The sequence below is a fragment of the Lissotriton vulgaris genome, chromosome 8 (genome assembly GCF_964263255.1).
Source record: "Lissotriton vulgaris chromosome 8, aLisVul1.2, whole genome shotgun sequence".
Taxonomy (NCBI): Eukaryota; Metazoa; Chordata; class Amphibia; order Caudata; family Salamandridae; genus Lissotriton; species Lissotriton vulgaris.
Window position 1 is genome coordinate 630661085 of NC_141696.1, and position 21850 is coordinate 630682934.

A 21850-nucleotide genomic window follows, 5' to 3' on the forward strand; every position below is an offset into this window, starting at 1 on the left:
ACTCCAGGGGGTGCAACAGTAGGGTAAGTATTGGATAGTGTAGGGGTAAAATTTACTATTCTAACTCCAGGGGATGCAACAGTAGGGTAAGTGTTGGATAGTGTAGGTATGCGTTGTAATGGAATGCGTTGTAATGACTGCGTTGTAATGACATGCGTTGTAGTGGTATGCGTTGTAGTGACATGCGTTGTAATGGTTGCGTTGTAATGGCATGCGTTGTAATGGATGTTGCGTTGTAAAAGTTTTGTTGTAAAGGTAGTGCGTTGTAAAAGTTGCGTTGTAAGTGTTGTTTCCCACTATCGTATACTACAAATCAATGCATATCTTTGAAATTACCAATTTCAACCTCAACTGGTTCAGTAAGGGATGTTTTAATTTGCCTATTCGCTACACCTACTACTTGGATGTAATCACCTGAGAGAGGAAGATTCTGAACTTTTACAGTAGAACGGGTAGCACCTGTGTCCACTAGGAAAGTTACATTTACGCCTTTCACCTTTCCATTCACAAAAGGACCAGATTGATCTACCTCTAAAGTTGCGCCAAGTACGCACTCTTCTCCCTATCCTAGGCACCGTCAACAGTTCTCGTCTGACTCACTCTCATCTTCCTTCATCCAATACTGTGGACTCACATTCACTTGAGATGATCTTGTTACCTGCTCTCCTCCGAAGAATCCTTTCTCTGCACGGTATTTCTGTAGATTTACACTGTGTGGAAGTGGAGGTTGTGGCACCTGACTCTGCTGGGTAACTACCTGTTGCTGTGGCGATGACTGCTGATTTACCTCATTCTGCACCTGTGGATTCAATGATGTGTTTTCTGGATAAACTCTTGGCGGTAACTTACACTCTTTCTTCCAATTCCCTAACCTGCCGCAATTGAAACATATAAACTTTTTCTTCACCTCTTCTAGATTACCCATTCCTTTTCCTCTATTCAGATTCCCTCTCATGTTTGCTTGACCTTCATCCAGACTTTTGTTCTCTAGTTGAGCTACTTGATGTTCAGCCACTTTCACTTGTGCCCACATGGCTTTCTCTTTAAGTTTTCTTTGCTTAACTTCAAACTCATCACTACAGTGTGTTGCATGTCTCAACACTTCATCAACAGAACATGACTGCCATCCCATCAAATTATGCTTGATCATATCCCCTATCTCTGGTCTTAATCCAAAGACAAATCTATACATGAAATGACTCATATCTTTTTCACTCAATTCCTTATATCAACTGTATTGTTTAAACACTAACAACAATCTCTCATAATATGAATGTACAGATTCCTTTGGTTCTTGTAGTGTCCTGTCAATCTTTACCCAATCTGTTTCCTTTGGAGGAATTTTATTCTTCAAGAATGGTATTACCTGTTCATATTTTTGCATTACTTCAGGTCCCGGAGCACCTGTTATTGGATCTCTTTTATGCTCTGTTTTTGGCCAATCCACAGTAATCTTGCATTCAGACCATAAATCTGCTGCTACTACCATGTCAAACAACCCATCTAAATCTTCCCATAATACTTTTGATACCTTTACAAATCGATCCACTTGTCGGTAGCATTCCACTGGTTTCTCTGGTAACCTAGGGAAATCATTTGTGAACGACAATATATCCTGTCTAGTCCAGGGAACATGTACATACCCTCCTGCTGGTATTTCTCTCATAGGAAACTAATTCGCTACAGGCAATTTTTCTCTAACTGGAAATGCTAATGTTGTTTTGTGATTCATTTCTTCTCTTTTCTTTGTTCATTTGGATTTCGACCGATCAACATCTCCCCACTTTCTTAATAATACAATCAGTTCCTTTATCTGTGTTAATCTTCTGGCAGTGTTCATATTGTCAATGTCTTTTTCAGTGAAATCTACTCTGTAAGGCTTTTGTAATATTTTAATTTTTGCAAAGTCTATAGCAAGTTCATTAGCTAATCCCTCTAATTGGTCATGTAGATTTTTAGCTCTCCATGTAATGCTTTTGCACATGAACATTAATTCATCTTGTATGCTTTTAATCTATCCGTTCCAATCGTTCCAATTATTAATTCTTCCATGTCAATTTTTAATCTGACCACATCTAATGTTTTGGGTTCTGTGTCCTTTAATTTCAATGTTTAAAGCCAATCACTTAATTCCTTTTCTGTCGGTCCTACAGGAGTTTGCGTTAAATCTATTTTCTCTAAACGCCTTTCAGGAGTTGCAGAATCTGATTCCGCACCCATCGGGAACTTATATGGAAGACTCTGATTAAAAGTCAAATCAGGCGGTATCATATGCTTGGTTCCATTCCTAACTTCAGATAAATCTGGATAAACCTTTTCTGTTATTTTTTGTAAACTCGGATTCCAAGGAATAGTTAACAATGGTTCTTTTATTTTCTGATATTCAAATACTGGGATAACAGGACCTATAGTTACTGGGACTTATACTGCTTCTATATTTTTTGTGAGCTCCTGTATCTTTTCAGTCAATTCATTAGTAGAGCGCACAGATTCTGAAGTACTTGGATTTTCTTCAAATCTTCTTTCTGTTCTATCCTCACTGCCTCTAGTTTCACAATACTGTCTTGGAGTACCAGAAAATCTATTCTCCATTGACAATACGTTTGAATCATACCCTAATTCTTCTCTTTCAGCATTGTTTTTATTCTCTAAAATTCGTCCTGAAATACCAGTTTGTCTGGTTTCCATTGATGGGACATTAGAATCATATCTTGGTTCCTTTCTTTCGGTGCTTCCTTTATTTTCAGAAAATCGTCTTGGAGTGCCAGTAAATCTGGTCTCCATAGGTGGGGCATTTAGAGTCACTGATACTGGACTCGGATGATATGGACGGGGTCTTCTATTTAAAATCTCCTCCAGCACTGCACCCTCTATTTCACTATCCCCATAACTCTTTTTCTCTTTTTCCACCTTATTCCTCTTTTCCGTACATTTCCGTCCTACCATTTCCTCAACTGTTCTTACCGGATACATTCCAACACACATATCAGCATTTCTCCATCTTCGCATTCTACTCTCATGAGTCGTTCCCCACAAACCTCTCAAACTACCTCTAGATCCCCTGAACTCCTCAAATCTCTCTTGTTCTAATTCATGCATTTCATCTTCCCACTCGGTCAATGCTTCAAATTGAGTTGGTCTAGGTCTCGGGTCAAGCTTAGTCATTGTTTCTCTCAAATTTCGTAACATAGCAGTACTAAAAGAACCTACTTCTGGAATTGCCAAAACTCCATCGTTCTTAGTGTATTTAGCCCAATTTTCCAACCATATGCATGTATGATAGCCATATGTTGTTATCATGTACGATGCTGGCGTTTTAGGTAGAGGAAGTAATTTCCCCTCTCTGGTACCTATTTCCTTGTCCTTTTTAAACATGTTCTTCAATTTCTTAATCCATGTAGGTTTTTCTCTTTCTTCTCCGTAATAAAACTCAATTTTTTCCTAATCAATTCCTAATTTAAAACAATTGCGCACTCTACCTCAAACTTCTTCACTACACCAACCAATAACAGAGCGGTTCACACTAACACACCAATCAGAACAAAATACGTCACAATCACTTTCAAACAATGCTTTCACAAGTTTTCTAATGCACCAATCAGCACTCACTATCTCCTAATCACGCAGACCAATCCCAGCGCGACACTTCTAACGTCAGCCTTGCTCCGGCTTCTGCAGCTTCTGCTGACCCCTCCTTTACAACATTTATCGGCACACTGTTTTTACAACTATATACATCTAAAACCAGTTAGTAACCACATAAAACAACTTCATATGTCTGTTTCGCTAAAACCAAAGTGATAGTTTCTTCAAACTCACAAGAATTCTGTATTACCGGTAGACAGCGCTCACCTCTTCTCTACCACAGAATTTTAGACTCGCCGATAAAGTAGGACTACCCTCTACCTTACCCTTCTCTCAAGCTTAGGTTAAACTCTATTACTCTCTCAGGGAGAAGTTTTAGTCGGAATACACATTGATTCCTGTGCTTAAGCCCAAGATTTTATAGGTTGCCTTCGCTATACATTAACCACTTTTACAAGTAAAATGTCCCTAAACTTGTAACATACGGCGATGCTGCTTCTTTGAAACAGACCATGAAAACGTGTGACTTACATTCCACATCTTTCTCTTCCTAGGCAGAGTAACCAGCTTCTTACTTCCCAGAAGCCTTACAACTTCGACTACACTTAACGTAATACAAACTCAACATATAGCGTTAGTCATAATTTCTGTACATCAAAATTCTATATACATTACCCTAATAAATTCGTACATTGCCTGTCCAAGTTAACCTATAGCAACCAGACTCCTGCTACCCAGAAAACTGATCCAGCACTACTCTGAAACAAACCTCTAAAAACCATCACTATATCTCCCAGGAGCTATCACACTTTACTCATTGGTGGTGCCCATAACACCGTGAGTCACTCATTCACACAAATCGCTCTGCTCCCAGAATCAGTGAAAACCAGAGGGTGAGTTGCTGGATATAGCGGAGTGTCCTACTTCATCTATTTAGTCTAAATTCAATACATGATGTACATATGCATTTATTTGGATTTTTGCCATGGTTTAATTCATAAGGAAAATATTTAAGACACCCCACTTTTAGTCAATGGATCAGCTAGTAAAAGTTAAGCTAATGGACAACAAGACCAGCTTAATTCTCCATTTATTTAATTTTTATTTGAGATTTTAAGTCTCCTAGCATGACCTTTCGTAATTGTCTTTTATTTCTAATTCAATTCAAACAGTTAATTGTCATCTGAAAGAAGAAAACATTAATTCAAGCAGTTTACATTTATTAGCAGAACAGTTCAGAAAAGTAAGTCAAAGACATATTACCAGTTCTCTTCAGCAATGGAAATCAGGATTAGAAGAATAAAGTTCCCCAAAACAGCCTCTCTATTCTTTCTCGATGTTCACCACCCATCAAGACTCCGATTCATCAAAAGTTAAAGTCAGGAACATTTTCAAAGTCTTTGCACCAAAGGAAAAATCATTCAGTCCAACAGCAGGTCGTGGTGCGAAAAGTAATCGAAAAGTAAGCTCCTTTCTCTCTTCCAAATGACCTCTTCTATACCCTTTTTCACTACTATCTAACTAAAATTTGAAACTTTTAGGGTACGCTCTCAATTCTTATTGGTGCACAAAAGGGGTGGATAAAGATAACCTCATCTCCTCATTGTCCATATTTCCGCCTTGTCATGGTTATAATTAAAAAAAATAAAGTTCCAATTGTCCATTATTAAATTATTTCATCATGTCCTTTAACTTGTCACTTCATAAGATTTTCCCAGGCTCATGACTCTGACATCTCAACTTGGCACCATTTTGCTCTCTAGGTCATGCTGACCTTGACACCAGTCGCACAGGCACAGGCTGCTTGCACATCTCTTGAGCACAGTTGCGCATGCGTAGAAAAACATTCGCTTGGAGTCTCGCAAACCCTCCATATTTTTATAGGCTGCACGGGCCATAACGGGAACTATTATACAAACAAACACAATTAAATGTTAGTTTTCTGAGTAAAACCCTTCTGTTTACCTCCCCCATTTTAAGTTAACCCTGTTAGTTATTATCTAGCTTTACAGCAACAGACATGCATTGTTTACTCCATCATATCTGCCACGATTAAACCTTTAAGAAGCATACATGCATAACTTTTCGTCAGATTATAGCATCTGCGTACTATATTAGTAAGACAGTATCACACAATTAATGTATTATTGTTTGCAACACAAGCAAATTAGTATCCTACATGTTTTTGTGTATGTGCTTTCTATTCTATGTTGGTTAATTTAAAAACCAAGCGATTAATACATATTACAGTTATGGGAGATTGACTTCATGAGGGGTATAAAAAAAAATGTGTTTTCACCCTCACTCCATCACTATCAAGGCCCTATACCGAGGTGAGTTTTTCAAAGCTAAAACTAACGAGCGATGAGCATGCGAACAGATATCATCAAACCATCTTAAACCATAGGTAATTCTTGGTTTGGTATTGACGGTTAAATCACGTGCTATCTGGCTACAGATACCCTCAAAGGCTCTAAGAACCGCATCCTTAGTACTTAAGGGATCAGCACAGGTTGTAATATTCTCTATACTTTTCTCACAAAGATCACAAAAAAAATTGTCAGGCATAACTTTGGACCATCTCAACCTCCTCCCCTAATCCCAAGTTACCACACTCCTAGGAACCACAAGGCATATTATCAACAACTAGCGATATTTATCGCTAAATGGGCTTAGCGATATTTTTTTTATCCCTGCGCATCACCGGATTTTATTGCAGAGATAACGTGCTATTAGCAACGTTTAGCTTTAAAGTGATAACATATCCGTCGATAGTGGTGAAATGCGTGAATATCGCTGGGAATCCAGCGATATTCAGGCATTAACGCCAATAGAGTCTTACATATAGATGTTAAGAACTGGTCTGAGCAGGCGTTCGTTTTCAGCGATATTCGCGCTTAGCATGAATTTTTTTATCACTACGCCTGCGTTGACAGTAGGCGATATCAATTTTGGCGACTTCTTTCAGTCGCTAACAGTTTGGGTACGCCCACTTTGCATGTCATTAGCGTTAAATATCGCTTACATGCACAGTGGGCCCCAAACCGCTCGCTATCGCCTCAAAGCTGTCGCTAACTGATGTTAGCGACAGCTTGCTAATAGGGCGATAAAATTATCGCCGCTTTGCGTCCAAAAACGTCTGCAAAAGCGGCAATAATTTCATATCGCCCACCTTGATAATATGCCCCCAGGTTCTTACCACCTTTGCCCAATAAGCCACAACTTTTATCCAATTCTAAAACGACAGGGTTATGATCACTAAAAGGTGATTCCTTGGCTTTGTAGAAAAGTACTTTATCAAGTAGTGTGGGCAACAGAAAAATATAATCAATGATGGTGTCTTTGGCCTTAGATTTAAATGTGGGACACCGCTCATGATTTTCAGCGAAGCCGGGTTCAAAGAGGTCAGCTTTGGTCAAAAGGGACTCTAAGCCCTCACCCAGTACTGAGTGTTCAAAGTGGGGAATCGCTGCAAACCTAAAACCATGCAAGTTATCAATTGAGCACTACAAGTCACACAAATGAATATTAAAATCACCCATAAGTAATAAAAATACATAATAAGAAGTGGATTGCTTTGTCCTATAATCTTCTAAAAAGAGTTTCATGTTACTCAGTTGTTGGTTCGTGAAATCACTCTCCCCCGAATTATAAAAATTCACAAACAGTAACTTTGGGTAAGTTAACTTGCTAACTTCTACTATCAGACAATTAGCAAAGTCTATCTCTATCCTTTTTGTTTGCCCCAGTAACTTTAGAGAAAAATGGAACACAAGACTACCCTTTGCTCTACCCGCTGGGACTGGGCGGGCAGGTAAAAAGTAAGAACTAAAACCATCTAGCCAGAAATAATCCCCCCTGTCCCAGGTCTCCTAAAGAGCAATTATATTGAATGTTTTTATAAAATTTTGCCAGTTAAGATCATCTCTTTTGGATCTTAAACATGCGATGTTCCAGCTCATGATTCTACAGTTAGTGGGGTTTACATCCCCAAAATAAACCTTAGCCAGGTTATTTGGACTTAAGACAGATGAACAGGCCTCTACTCCAATATCCCCATCAACAATATTATTAGAACTTAATACTGATATACAGCCCTCTTTCTCCTCTAGTCAGTCATTCGTGTCCAACTGGCTGAGTGGGGAGAATCTATTTGAAAGTGGTAGGCCGTCCTCATTGGGCCTTAACGGTAATCCTGACAGTTTGGGCAAAACCTCCACCTAAATTTACAGGGCCGGGGACAAAACTTGTATTAGACAACTGACCCAACAAGGACTGATGAGTATTATTAGCCCTCATCCTAACGGAGGTAAGATTCGCGCCAACTGAAGGGTAGAAGTAGCCCAACGGGAGGGCCTTTATCCCTCCTCCACGTACATCAGTAGCATCCCAAAACAACCTGTCTACTATATTCCGTTTGTTAAAATTAATTATGATACAGTCGCCAGGAACTTGCTTGGGTTGAATGCCCACCCAGGAGACCCGTCTAGCCATTATGATGTGATTAGAGATCTCAGATTGACCTGAATAATAGTTGTCACACCAATTTTTTGCTTTCTGCAGCAAAGCCGCTGTTGATTCATTATCAGTAACATTTAAAGGAGGAACCCCAACAAGAATTGCAGCCAGAGGAGTGGCTTCTGGTGGGAGATCAATTCTATTGTCAGTTGGATTTTTCTGATTCTTAAACAGGGTAGGGTGTGCCCTATTAGATATAGATGGACCCCTTGATTGCGAACTGAGAATACCAGTGCCAATATTAGATGTTTCACCCTCAAGACCCAAATTTTGAAGAACTTCAGGCCCCCCATCCAGATTTAACTTTGCTCCCCCCCTGAAAAAGGCAGCAAATGAGTTCCTAGATTTTTCCCTTGCAAGGATTTCCTAGTTACTTCAGGGGATATGTCCGATGGGTCAGAATTCACTGTAGCTTCCGGGGGGCACATTTTGTCCCTCATACATGAGTCCATAAAACTATCTAGACGCTCAAATTTATTTTTTCTTTAAATCAGCCACACAAGAATTCATAGTGTCAATAACATCTTTAGCAATAGAAGTCAATTTAGATTCAAGTCTTTCACTGAAAATATCCTCCACAAGAGTCCGCAATGTCAATTTGAGATTCTCATCAATCCCCGAGACCATCTTAGCAATGGCATTTTTGGGAACCTTGGGCCGCTTGGTTTCTTTTCTGTTAATACGTTTTGTCCCCATGGACTCCTCAATAGGCTCCCGGTGAGTCCTACCCTCAGCCGATGTAGAAACCCTCAGACTTTTATCCTCACCATGAGATGCTATGATATCAATGGACAAGCCATCGGTCCTCGGTGTTGGGCCACTAATCAATACAACAGGTTCCAGAGGTACGGCGGTTGGAGAGAGACACCGTTACTATTGAATTAACCCCCTAACCAAGATCTTCACTTGCACCCAAGCCCAGTTCCTTTTCCGCCTTAGCTATCTCTTTATTCAGGGCCCCCACAGCCGAAGTCAGATAGGAGATTATAGAGGGTGATTTCCTAGGGATTTTAGCTTTTACCCCCCCCTGATCTTGATGGCTCAAATGTTTGTGCTTACCCATTGTTGCACGTCAGAGGGGTGGACCAGCTTCTTCCGGGCTGTGACGGGCGCGGATGGGCCCGCCCTTGGCCGGGCAGCGCCCGGCCACGCCCACGTGCATCCTGTGCTGCAGGAGGGCCGCGCTGGCTAGGTGGGCCTCTGGCGCGCTCCGGTGACGTCCTCGCCCTGCACCATGCAGGGTCTCCTGGGTCTTGTAGGTTGCCGCCTAGCCGTTTCCCTCATGGCGGTATAGCGGTGCAGTGGTGCAGCTGGCCCCGGGAGAGAATGGAAAGGGCAGTATTGAGGGTAGAGAAGGCTGTTCCCCTCACGGCAGGCAGTAAAAGATTTGTCGTGTCCCGCGCTGCGGGAGGGCCGCGCTGGCTAAGAGGGCCTCTGGCGCCCTCCGGTGATGTCCTCGCCCTGCGCCACGCAGGGCCTCCTGGGTCTTGTAGGCTGCCGCCTGACCGTTCCCCTCATGGCGGTATGACGACACGGTAGTGCAGCTGGCCCCGGAAGAGCAAGGTATGGGCAGTATTGAGGGTAGAAAAGGCCGTTTCCCTCACGGCAGGCAGTAAAAGATTTAACGCGTCCCCATGTCTCTACTATCCATTAGCATTGAATGCAGGAAGGGAGCTATCTTGTCCATTCTCAGCTTGTACAGCTTGATCGGGATACCATTAGGACCCAAAGCTTTACCTGACTTAAGCACTCGTATTGCCTGAGCCAGCTCGCCAATCAAGAAGGCGGACTCCGGATATTCACAATTCTCGTCAGCCAGGGTTGGGAGCACAATTTCTCGCAGCAGGGCGACATTATCTCCCTCTTTGTATTGCCCCTCCTTTCTGTAAACTCTCTGATAGTGAAATGCAAACTTGTATGCTGTACGTTGGGTGTCTGTGATAGGTTCACCATTGACATCGGTGAGTTCGGGTACCAGTCGTGAAGCCCACTCCTTCCTATCCAACCATGCAATCAATTTCCCCGTTTTGTCCCCATGTTCATTGAGTCTACTATGCATTTCCATCCTCTGTATCCTGGCCCTATCCGTCGCTACACTTCTGTATTCGTTCAGTTTTAGGCTTAATAAGTGTACTGTTTCCTGGGACTCTGTGTGCTCCAGCTCTTCCTCCAGCTTAAGCACGGCATCTTCTGCAGCCTCCAGATCTCTGTTTCTCTTCTTTCTTACCCGCAATGAGGAATAAGGCCTCCCCACGGACAACTGATTTATAGGCTTCCCATAATGTCTGAGCTGATTCTACCGGTCCCTCATTTTCCTGGAAATAATTATCTGTGGCCTAAATTAATTTCTTACGAATGTCGGGGTAGCGGAAATACCAAGGATTGATGAGAGCAGTTCTCCCCACACTAATGTGCCCCAAGACCACTCTCATCCAGACAGGAGAGTGGTCTGAGATGCCTCTGCCCAGATGGCGCACCTAACGGACATCAAAAGCCTGCGCCGCCTTGACCAATATATAATCTATAAGGGATAGATTCTGGTGGACTCCGGATCAAAAGGTATACTGTACTCTGTCTGGGTTATTTATCCTTCATACATCTACGAGCCCCACTGCCTCAAGAAAGTTGGAGAGCCACTGCTGCGCCGGCCTGATGTCCCGCGGGGGATGGCGATCTAGCTCCCCGGACACCGCTGCGTTAAAGTCTCCCCCTACAATTAGGAGACCCGGTGGAAGCGTCAGTAGCACAGCACCCAAATCTTTGTAAGTCTCACTCTGAAGGTCAGGAGGAACATATACTGAAACGGATTGGTGACGGTACAACGCGTACCGTCACAACGCGTGCTGTTACAACGCGTCCCTTACAACGCAAGTCGTTACCACGACTTGCGTTGGGGGCGCGGATATCGAATAGTATAATTTACTATTCTAACACCAGTCCCCGTGGACACTAGGGAAGGTGTTGGAATAGTAAATTTACTATTTTTAATCTTCTAGCGCCCTCCAGCGCAAGTCGTGGTAACGACTTGCGTTGTTACGGACGCGTCATAACAGCACCGCGTTGAAACATCTGCGCTGTAACGGATGTTTCCCACTGAAACGCACGTGATATTACAACCCTCCCATTGCCGTGATATTCCCACATATCTACCCCTGTTGTTGGACCATGTAGATCGCGCCGTGAAAGGGAACGATTTCCTAACCAATATGCCCACTACTGTGGAGCTTGTTGTAAAGCCAGCATGTGCAACCAATTTGTACCCCCCTCTATTCATCGCTTGGCAAGTGTTACCAATCAAATGAGTTTCTTGCAACAGGATGATATCTGGGGCTTGTCGTATGAAATACTGATGCACCATACTACTTTTAATTTTGTCGCCAAGCCCGTTAACGTTCCAGCTAAGGACTCTATCCCCTACATCCCAGTGAGTGCCCATCTAGGACTGTGTGTGTGCCCCTCTTGCTCTGTGTCTTCATTCTGTGTTATTACTTTAACCTTACAATCAAGAAAAACAATCGCAAACAACTTAAACATACCCTCCCAACTGCCCATTTGTGCATTTTAACACACTTTCTTTGGCACGCTGCACTTTGTAAAGTTTGGTACATTCTTACAGATTGCTTATTAACTGCCCATATTGTCTGTATAGACAGTCTCAGTCACTATTCCAGAGGCAAGCTTTTATTTGAGTTAGTTTTTATTTGTAAGTATTGTGTGCTTTTATTGTGTATTGTGTACATCTCCCTCCTGTCTCAATATAAAAAAAACATCTTATCCACTAAAACTGAATATTTCTCTTCTAAAATCTTAGCTGCTGAAAACCAGCCTAAAGAAATCTTTTCTATAGTCCACAATCTTGCCTATGCCGACAGAACCACCCTGAAACCCCCGCCGTCACAGTCCCTATGTGATTCCTTGAATACTTACTTCTTGGATAAAATTGTAAAAATCAGAATCAATATTCCTCCCCCTTCTTTTTCTTTCCACAATCCCCCTAGCCCTTCTGCAAAAGTTCGCTTTGACTCATTCCCCCCCCCCTTAACAGAAGAATCTCTTCTTTCCCTTCTACCCTTGGTCAAATCGGGTTCCCCTCTAGACCCTTGCCCTGCTCACATCCTCAGGCTCATTTTCACAACTTGTTTGCTACCCCCTCTTTCCTTTCTTAACTGTTCCCTATCTCAGGGCGTTGTTCCTCCAATCCTAAAAACAGCCATTATTCTTCCCATCCTAAAAAAAACCTGGTGCTGACCCCTCTGCTCCTGTCAACTTCCGACCTATCTCCTTACTACCCTTTTTAGGGAAAGTACTGGAACGACATGTGACCAGAGCCCTTACCACCTTTGTGGAAGAAAACCAGGTTTTAGCCCCCCGTCAGGCCGGATTCCGCCCTGCTCATTCCACCGAGTCTGTGGCGCTATCCGTCCTTGATAACCTTAGAGAAGGTATGGACACCAACCTTCCCCAGGCCCTGGTCCTCCTCGACCTGTCCGCCGCCTTCGACACGGTGGACCACTCCATCTTACTCTCCCTTGTTGGGGCGGCCGGGGTCGCGGGGTAGCCCTGGTCTGACTGTCCTCCTTCCTAAGGGACCGCACCCAAGCAGTGCGGCTGGGCGAGTTCTCGGCTGAGCCCTGTAAAGTGCCATGCGGGGTCCCCCAGGGTTCCTCCCTTTCCCCACTACTTTTCAATCTCTATATTGCCCCTCTTATTTTCGCCCTTCAACACATGGAGGTCTCCGTATTCAATTATGCGGATGACCTCCAGCTCATATTCAATCTTTCTTCATCCCCTGAATCCATATCTAACTTTCAAACCACTATGATCTTTATCCGGGACTGGATGAGCCACAACCACCTGAAACTAAACCCGGATAAAACCGAACTGGTTTTAACAGGTGGTTGTGCCAGTCCCTGGTCCTCTCTTTTTTGGCCCTCCTCCTTGGGTCCCCCCCCCCCCCTTCCCCCTCTCCTTCCGTCAAAGCGCTCGGATTCAAGATCAATGATCAACTTACCTTGCACTCCCAGGTGAGTTCTGTGGTGTCCTCCTCTTTCCTTTCTCTCCGCACTATCCGCAAGGTTTCCCGCTTTTTCTCTTTCCCTGCCCTAAAACTCATTGTATTGGCTATGGTCATCTCTAAATTAGACTACGGCAACGCTCTATATTGTGGTATGCCCGCCTACAATGTTCGACGGCTTCAGCTGGTGCAAAACCAGGCCGCTCGCCTAGTCTATAAGTTGGCCAAGTCACATCATGTCACCCCGCTTCTAAAATCCCTGCATTGGCTCCCTATTCCTGAACGCTCATTGTTCAAAATGGGTTGCATCACCTTTCAGGCTCAGTCAGGATCCGCCCCTGCCTTTATCTCCTCTGAGATAAAACTCTATACCCCGGCAAGGGAATTACGATCATCCTCCCAACACCTGTTGGTTGTCCCCCGGTTTCGTCGAAAAAAATGGGGAGGCTCTAAATTCTCCACCATTGCCCCCATTTTCTGGAATTCACTTCCGTTTCATCTCAGGTCCCTCACCCAATATCCTCTGTTCCGAAAAGCATTAAAAACCTTTCTCTTCTCACAAGCCTTCCCTCAATGAGTTTCTTTTCTGTCTCCTGGCCCCCCCTGCTAATTGAGGCTTAGTGAACCACAGCGCCATGAAACCGTCAGGTGTACGTGCGCTTTAGAAGTGATTTAAACTCAAACTCAAACTCTTGTGCAAGAAACGGAATAAAGTTGATTTGATTTGATTGCGCTCTGTTTTTGCAGCTTACTTAATTAAAAAACAGATTTTACCTCACACTCTAGTCTTGTTGTTCACATTTGAAAATTGTAGTTCCTACATTTCTTACTATATAAACATCACAAAATGGGGGAAATCAATTTGCTTTATTTTTTGCTATGTGCAAAACTGCACTTGGGAGAAAATCGCTTTTGCTCCATTGATGTGTATCAACCATGGTGCAAGATGTTTGCTGTCCGTTATAAGCCTCTATAAAAGTACTCTTGGAAACAAAATAAAAAGTCGTCAACAACCACCTTCAAATGATTTTTAATTCTGCGTCAAGTGGACCGATGTGTTTCATTAAGAATGGAATGCATTAGCCTTGGTCTTCCTGGATCGTATAACACTGCCAAATCTTTGCCAAGAAAATTAAATACAGAGCATATGCACTGAAACCTATACACAATCATTGAGAAACACTACAGTTATAATTGCAAAAATACTTCAGGGGTTTAGGGAAGCAGATTATAAAACAGTAGGTAGTGAGACTGAATTACAGACTGCCATCTGTTTTTGATACTTTCATGAAAGTGTTTACAGTTTAGAAACTCGATTTAAATGTTTTCCTACTCCTTCTGAAGCTTTTCCTTTGGACAAAAAGCTGATATTAATCGCGGAACTGCTATAAATGGCTAGGCGTATACTATTTCGCTCGATGGTATTGCTCTTTACCCCTCACAAAAGATGCATTGTTATTATTTTGCCATTTTTTTTATTTTAAAGTAAATAAATTATAATTTTAGAAAGAGCATTGAAAAAAATTGAATATGAGGGAAAACTACCCATATTATGTGTTTGACTTAGAGTTAGGTAGTAATGGGAAATCCTCCCATTTCTGGAGAAAGAGGTAAATCTGGGAATATTTCGCCAGTGGAATTTCTTAAACCCTAGGAAAAGTAGTAGACGAATCTTATTTTAGTTTAGGGGCATACCGAGCCTGTCTTTTCCACTTAAACGGGAGTTACTGGTTTTGTTTCTGGCAGACCTTGTCGTCTCCTTTTAGGTTTTTGTTATTGGGCAGGGGCGGAGCAGGTTAACCGGAATTGTGTGTCGTCTGTGTTTGTCCACACATTTGGATCCGTGTCATGATCTATGCTGCGCATTGCGCTGACGCAGAAGGTGTCTGTCTATGCATTTCTTTTAAGCGTCATCATGCACATTTACTCAAAATAACTCTGGGTTAGTGCATGGGCCGCAGAGCTCAGAAACACAGGGCAGCAATCGCCTCTTTTGGAGCTCTGCTGTCTGCAAAATATGCGCCAACTCGGAGATTTGTCAAGAAAAATGCGCGCTGAAAACTCCAACAAGAAACAACAGACAGACCCATTTTGTGCCGCGCAGCTCCAAAAACGGGATCATGATATGACACTGGTAGGAACCTGTATATTTGCACAATGGAGTACTAATTCGGAAACACAGATATTTTGCTGAGCACAACTGATAATTTTCTTTAATTAAATTTTAGTTCAGACTTGTTACTGAAGGTTGTGAGTGCGTCAATTTCAACTATTAGGTTATGTTCCGGGTTTCTTAGGTGTAATAATGAGTCATCCACATAAAGGGATATTACATCCTGTCTAGCTAGTTATTAAATCCCCCAACTTCTCAGAGGATTCATGGGACAGCAAATGTTATGGCCAACAATGGAAAGCCCTGTTGCATGCTCCTGCTTAGAGCCCAGTGTTCAGATATTACTGGTTCCATTCACACCGTAGCTTGCAGTGAGAAGTACAGAAATGTGATCCACTTCAGGAACCTCAGACGTATTCCTGTTCTGTCAAGCACCCCAAAAATGTAAGGTCAGACTAATGTATCAACTGCTTACTCTATGTCCAGAGAAGCACCCACTGGTATTGGTGGTGGTCCAGCACTGGGGGCTTCATCTAACACATGAAACAACTGTCTCAGATTAGTAAACAGGTCACTCACTGGTATCAATTCACACTGATCGTGATGCACAATCTCTTTTAAAAGGGGTAGGATTCTGTTCACTATAGGGCCATATGTATCAAAAAAGAGTTTTGCGATTCTCAAATTGCGATTTTTAGTGAATCGCGATTAGAGAATCGCAAAATGCAATGTATGTAGGATTTGCTAAAAATGTTCAAATCCTACATATTCCTTATTTGCGAATCGCAAATTGAGATTCGCAATTAAGGAATACCTTCCCATTCATTCCGATGGGCTAAGAGGCCCATAGCAATGACCGGGAAGACATTCTCAATTTGCTTTTACCAATTAGAAAATCGCAAATTGAAAATGCAATTTCAAGGTTGCAAGGGTGCCAAAAGGACAACCTGTTGCACCCCTGAAATATGCACGTGTGCACATTTTGCGCACATATACGCGGCATATGGCACTTTTAAAAAATCTAAAAAGTGCTTTTTTAAAGAAAATCGCATAGTACCACCAACTTGAAGTTGGTGGTAATTTGCAATTCCTTAAGGCCAAATAGCACATTTCTGGTGCTTCCAGAATTGCATTTAAGGGCTCGCAATTTGCAATTCCTTAATTGCATTCACAAAATAGAGAATCGCAAATTTTGCAATTCTCTATTTTTAATGGCCTTTTGGAATGATACATCCCAAAAGTCTTTTTCCAATTCACAAACGGGCCGATTCTGAGAATCTGCCAATTTTCAAACGGGAAAAAGGCTAGATACATATGACCCGTGGATATTTCCTAAGTTTTTATAGTGAGTATTTAAGAGTGGCAGTGGGCAGTGAGACCTTATGTTTACTGTAATTTCTCTGGTCAACTGAGGATTCCTTCATTATAGTTGTTGTCATACATGGCTAGTAATTGTGGCGCCGCCATGGTTCATGTGTGTTGTCATATTCCAGCAATAGACAATTTGACCTAGGTGTTTTCCCTTTTACCAGCTGGTCTGTAGTCATCTTTATTTCTCCCAGTGGCAGATTCCTCCAACGCTTCTATTTGTTCTTGAGCGATGTGTGGGATAGTAGTAGTACTCAGATATGTGTGGTCTCCCTTCTTAGGCTGAGGTGTGGTTTACATTTCTTTATAATACTTTGGAAATGTCTCTCATTTATTTCTGCTTGAGAATTGACTAGTTTTCTTTCGTTTTGTACATACTGTACATATGGGAAACCCTAGAATGTTCTCCCTTCACAAGTTAGAATTATAAACACATGGAGCCAGATGTAGAAAAACGTTTTGTATTTCTTAACGGACGAATTGCAATTCGGCCTTCTAGAAAATGCAAAGCAGCCTTTTTATATGTACAAAAGCCAAAAGCCGGTCACAATTTGCGCTTTCTACCCGTAGAAATCGCAATTGCGACAGTGATTTAGGAAACGCAAATAGGGATTAACTATTTGCGATTCCTAAAGCACATGTTCAAAGCATTTTCTAAATGTGAATAGGGCATTTAGGAAATGCATTACCATCAACTCAAAGTCGATGGTAACCATGTGCAAAATTAAAAAAATAATTTTTAAATGCATTTTTGAATGTGACATGAAGTGCAGATATGCCCCTAGGGCATGCATGCACTTATATGTGCTCTAGGAGATTTGGAGTGTCTCCAGCGGGCCCTAAGGCCAGAGGCACCCTTGGGTTTGGATTTCCTAAATTGCAAATTCCTATTAGGAAATCGCAATTTAGGAAATGCAAACATTTCCTTTTTGCCCATAGGTGCGAATGCAATAGCATTTCCTAATAGTGATTCCTACTCATCGCAAAATTACTGTCCATGCCCTCATTGGCTCGAGGCTGGACTACTCCAATGTTCTCTACCTGGGTTTGCCCGACTACCTGCTGCAGCGTCTTCAGGTAGTCCAGAACTCGGCGGCCCGCGCCATTTATGGTCTTCCCCGCCGTGCCAGTGCCTCTGACCTTTTATCCACCCTGCACTGGCTCCCTGTCAGAAAGCGCATTGCCTTTAAGACCCTTACTTTGGCCCACAAGGCGCTCTATTCTACGGGAGCAACCTACATTCGGAAAAGGCTAGCCTTTTACAAACCTACTAGGGCTCTGAGATCAGAATCTCTCTCTCTTGCGGTGGTGCCAGCGGTGAAGAAAGCCCGGACCGGTGGACGCTCCTTCAAACGGCTTGCTCCTCAGCTCTGGAACACTCTTCCCTTATCACTCCGCAGCACTGCCAATTTGCTTGCTTTTAGAAAGGGACTTAAAACCTGGTTGTTCTGTCTTTAGTTTTCTGTTTTCTTTTTCTGCCGGTCCTTTTTCCTGTTGTGTTATGTGTTAGCTGCTGACCTGTTGGTCTGAAAGCGCCGGGACACTCCTTTGGAGTAGCTGAGCGCTATACAAAACCCTCCTATAACATAACATAACATAACTCTGTAGGAATCGGTATTAGCAAATCAAAATGTTTGTGCCTCCATTTTGCATTTCCTGAATAGCGATTCCAACAGAATCGCTATGAATGAAATGCTAAATAAGAATTTAGTACGTCTGGCCCTTAGTGTGGAATACCATGCGCCATGTAGCTCGTGCCATGGATTCTTCCATGCGGTGGGGGAATGTGGAATGAGGTCTTTGAATTGGTTACAGTTGTGAAGGAGCGCTGAGAGAGAGGCACTGTGCCAATAAAGCGTGGCTACACTTACCTTATAGTCTCATGATGTAACATGATTTGACGGTGATTGAAGTTGGAGACTATAGGAAGGTGGCTACCTGACTATGGTTACCCCAGATTTTTTGCTTTGTGTTTAGCTGGTTTTCGACTTAGTTGGCCTGGATCCCTGCTAATCAGGGCCCCAGGCTATCTGCTCTCTCTGTAAAATGGATTCCATGTACCCTAGGTGCATAACTAGATTGGCTTGGGTCACCTTATCAGCCCCTGTACAGAGCACTATAGGTGCCCAGGGCATAGGTGCATCCAAGGCCTACCAGGGGCTGCAGCATATCTTTTGCCACCCCTGGCCTGGCTATCTAAAATTGACACAACTGGCTGATCACTCAGCTGGGGCAAGGTGGTGTAATCACCCCTTGCTTAGATATAGTATGCCTATATCTAAACCTAACTGGACACATATATACCTATCAGTCACTCCTATGGCAGGCCTTAACAATCCTGGAGGCAGAGTGCTTGGTTTTATGTGAGATGGTGCTCTAGCATGAGCTGAGCCTGACTGCAGCTGTCGGGACCAATTCCCTAAGCTGTTCCGGGATAATGCCATACCATATACTCTTAAGTGCATTATAATCCTCGCGGTTATATGGTAACTTTGGTTTGGCTTTATCAAAACATGTTGTGTAAGGTGTCATACGATTTGGAATACTACCCCCTCGCCAGTCCTGGCGACAGGGGTAGCATTCCACCCCTCTAGAGGGAGACGACATGTTACTTTGCTAAAACGCGGTTGATTTTAAAAGAGCCTCAGATCCACAAAATGGATGCTTCTGCCACAGACACAAGTCTGACCTCCTGCTGCCGACCGAAACTCAGCACAGGAGGCCTGGACAAAGGCTTTCCTGTCACAGGGATGTGTCACACCACCCCAGACAGGAGATAGTGGATTGTAGCAGGGTGGTTTGAAAGAAACCAGGCACTGCCTGGGGAGCACAAGGCTTCCTCTTGCATAATCCGGCCAAACCGGTTCTGGGGCAGACCAGCCCCAGTCCCAGCGCGGCCTGGATCAAATTGTAAATTGTGTGTCTTGTAAAGCGCACTGCTACCCGCACCGCAGGCCTCGTAGCCCTATAGACCGCTGGGGAACCCGTCCTGGCTTTCCCTGTGAGATAGTCCCTCCTGGGAGTCTCCAAGGTGAAACCAGGCATCCCCGGCGTTTGTGAGGGGCCGTTGTGGAGATGAGGCAAGCTTAATGCCCAGAGTTGCCGAGTGTGATCCCTGATTAGAGTAGGCACCGAGGCGAGAATTATCAAGTCCGCTGATACTGGTCCAAGACCCTGCCGCATCGGGAATCGAACTCTGGTCCCAGGCCGTTCTCTGCTCTCGGGTCTGCCGCCTCTAACCAGTGAGCCACACCACTCCACTGGTCAAAGGAAAGGGGTGTATCCACCCCCTTCCTGAGTCCCACCCATAGGAGGGGACCTAGCAGGTAATCCAGCCCCCTAGATTGGTATAAGAATAGGAGCAGTGCCAACGCACTCAGATTATCCTGATGAAACATAAGAAACGAAACTCTGGACCCTTCGACATCCTACTCAACGTAGAAGACTGAAGAATCTCCCTTGTGGTCAAGGAGTGACCACCCTGTGCAAACAGGCACCATCCAGCACCTCGACGTCTGCTTTGTTGCACTTCCCGCCAGAACTCGAGCAACAGATCGATGGGATTAAGCTTGCCTGCCTTGTTACAGCCCGATCCACAGTCCCTGCAGAGCTGAGACCCGTGGAGGCGACCGGAAGCGTGAGGCACGCCATCTTGAAAAGACCACGAGACGCTGACCGTGCAGCCCACGAGTGACCCTCGAAGCTGTACACGGGGTTTGAGAAGCCCCAACCCTGAGCCACTCTTGCACTGAAGCTCACCCCTCCACACTCGACGAGTGCTGCGTGGGGCCCTTCTGCTTTCTTTGGCTCGACGCGTTGGCCCGGTCTCTTGCCAGCTGGCTTGTGGCCCCTGTGCCGGCGAAAACCTAAAACCGACTTGCGATTCTGGTTGCTCCAGATTTGCACCAGCTCCTCTGAAAAGGAGCACCCGCTCTGACCCTCCTGGTCCGAGTGAGAAGCAATCTTCCAGTCCTGCGTGGATTGCTCTTGCCAAGTGTTGTTGACTCCGATCTTGAAGCCGACAGCGCCGACGGTGAGAGCCTGCGTGGGACAGCTCGTGACCCGCTCCTGGATGTCGCAGATGCCCCAGGGCCCACGTGGCAGCGGAGAGAAGCTCCTCGACAACCACCTGATTGCGCCCGACATTGCCTGGTTCCGTCCTGGTTTCACCCTGGTCACTGCTGAGTGACCCAGACTCTGTCCCCTCTGCTTTCAGGTACTTTTCTACTCTGATCCACCCTTGGATCACACCGGACACTTCTCCTTCACATCGCCTGCAGCATCTTCAGCTTCAAGCACCAAGAACCTGCGTGACGAAACCTGACGCCACTTCGACCCTATGCACCCGCTTCCTGTGGGTGAGGTAACTCAGCAACGCCGGTGTTCCCACACTGGTACACACCTCTAGGGCCTGTGTCTAAAGTTTTGTCCATCTAGGTTCAGCGGAAGTATCCTTAAACTCTATTTGTGTAACTTTTACGCACCATTGACATTGCATTGGTGCATGCGTGTACTTTCAGCACTGCACCCGAATCCCGCAGGCTTTTCCCGACTTCAGCATTGCTTATACCGACTGCTCCCAGCGATTCCCTAGGCCTAACCACTGTTCGATTGGTATCTCTTATACCACTTTCTTAATATATGGTTTGAGTGGCCACCCGCCCTCATCCATAATTGTGCAACTTTGTATGTTATACTGTGCTTTTGATTTAACGCTTGTGCCCCTTTGCTCATAAAGAGTACTGGGGATTATTCTAGTAATAAATACATATATTTTTATAATATATACTTGTGTGGTGTCCTTTCATTTGATATTACAGGATTGTGATTGGTAAAACAGCTCGCTTAACACGACCTCTTGAGTTTAGCCTTTAAGGCTGCTTAGTCTATGCTACCATTAAGATAGCTTGTCTATAAGGTTGACTTACAACCAGACACCATAAGGGATTGTTTGGACTGATACAAGGTGGTTCCAGAATTGGAAACATCATATATCAGGCCAACTTCTCACAGAGACCAATTCCTATGACTCTTGGCACACAAGTCAACTGTGTTGTGAACCTGCGGGCTGCGCATTACCCTGGCAATGCTGGTAATACTTTTGTCTATGTGGCGTGGGCATGGCAATGAGGATGATTTTTTTCCTGCATTACAGATAGCTCTTTCGCTCTTTTTAGCAGGTAAAACACTTTATTAATCTTTTTATGGCAAAATATTGATGACGGCCTGAAACGATGATTTTCTATGAGCCC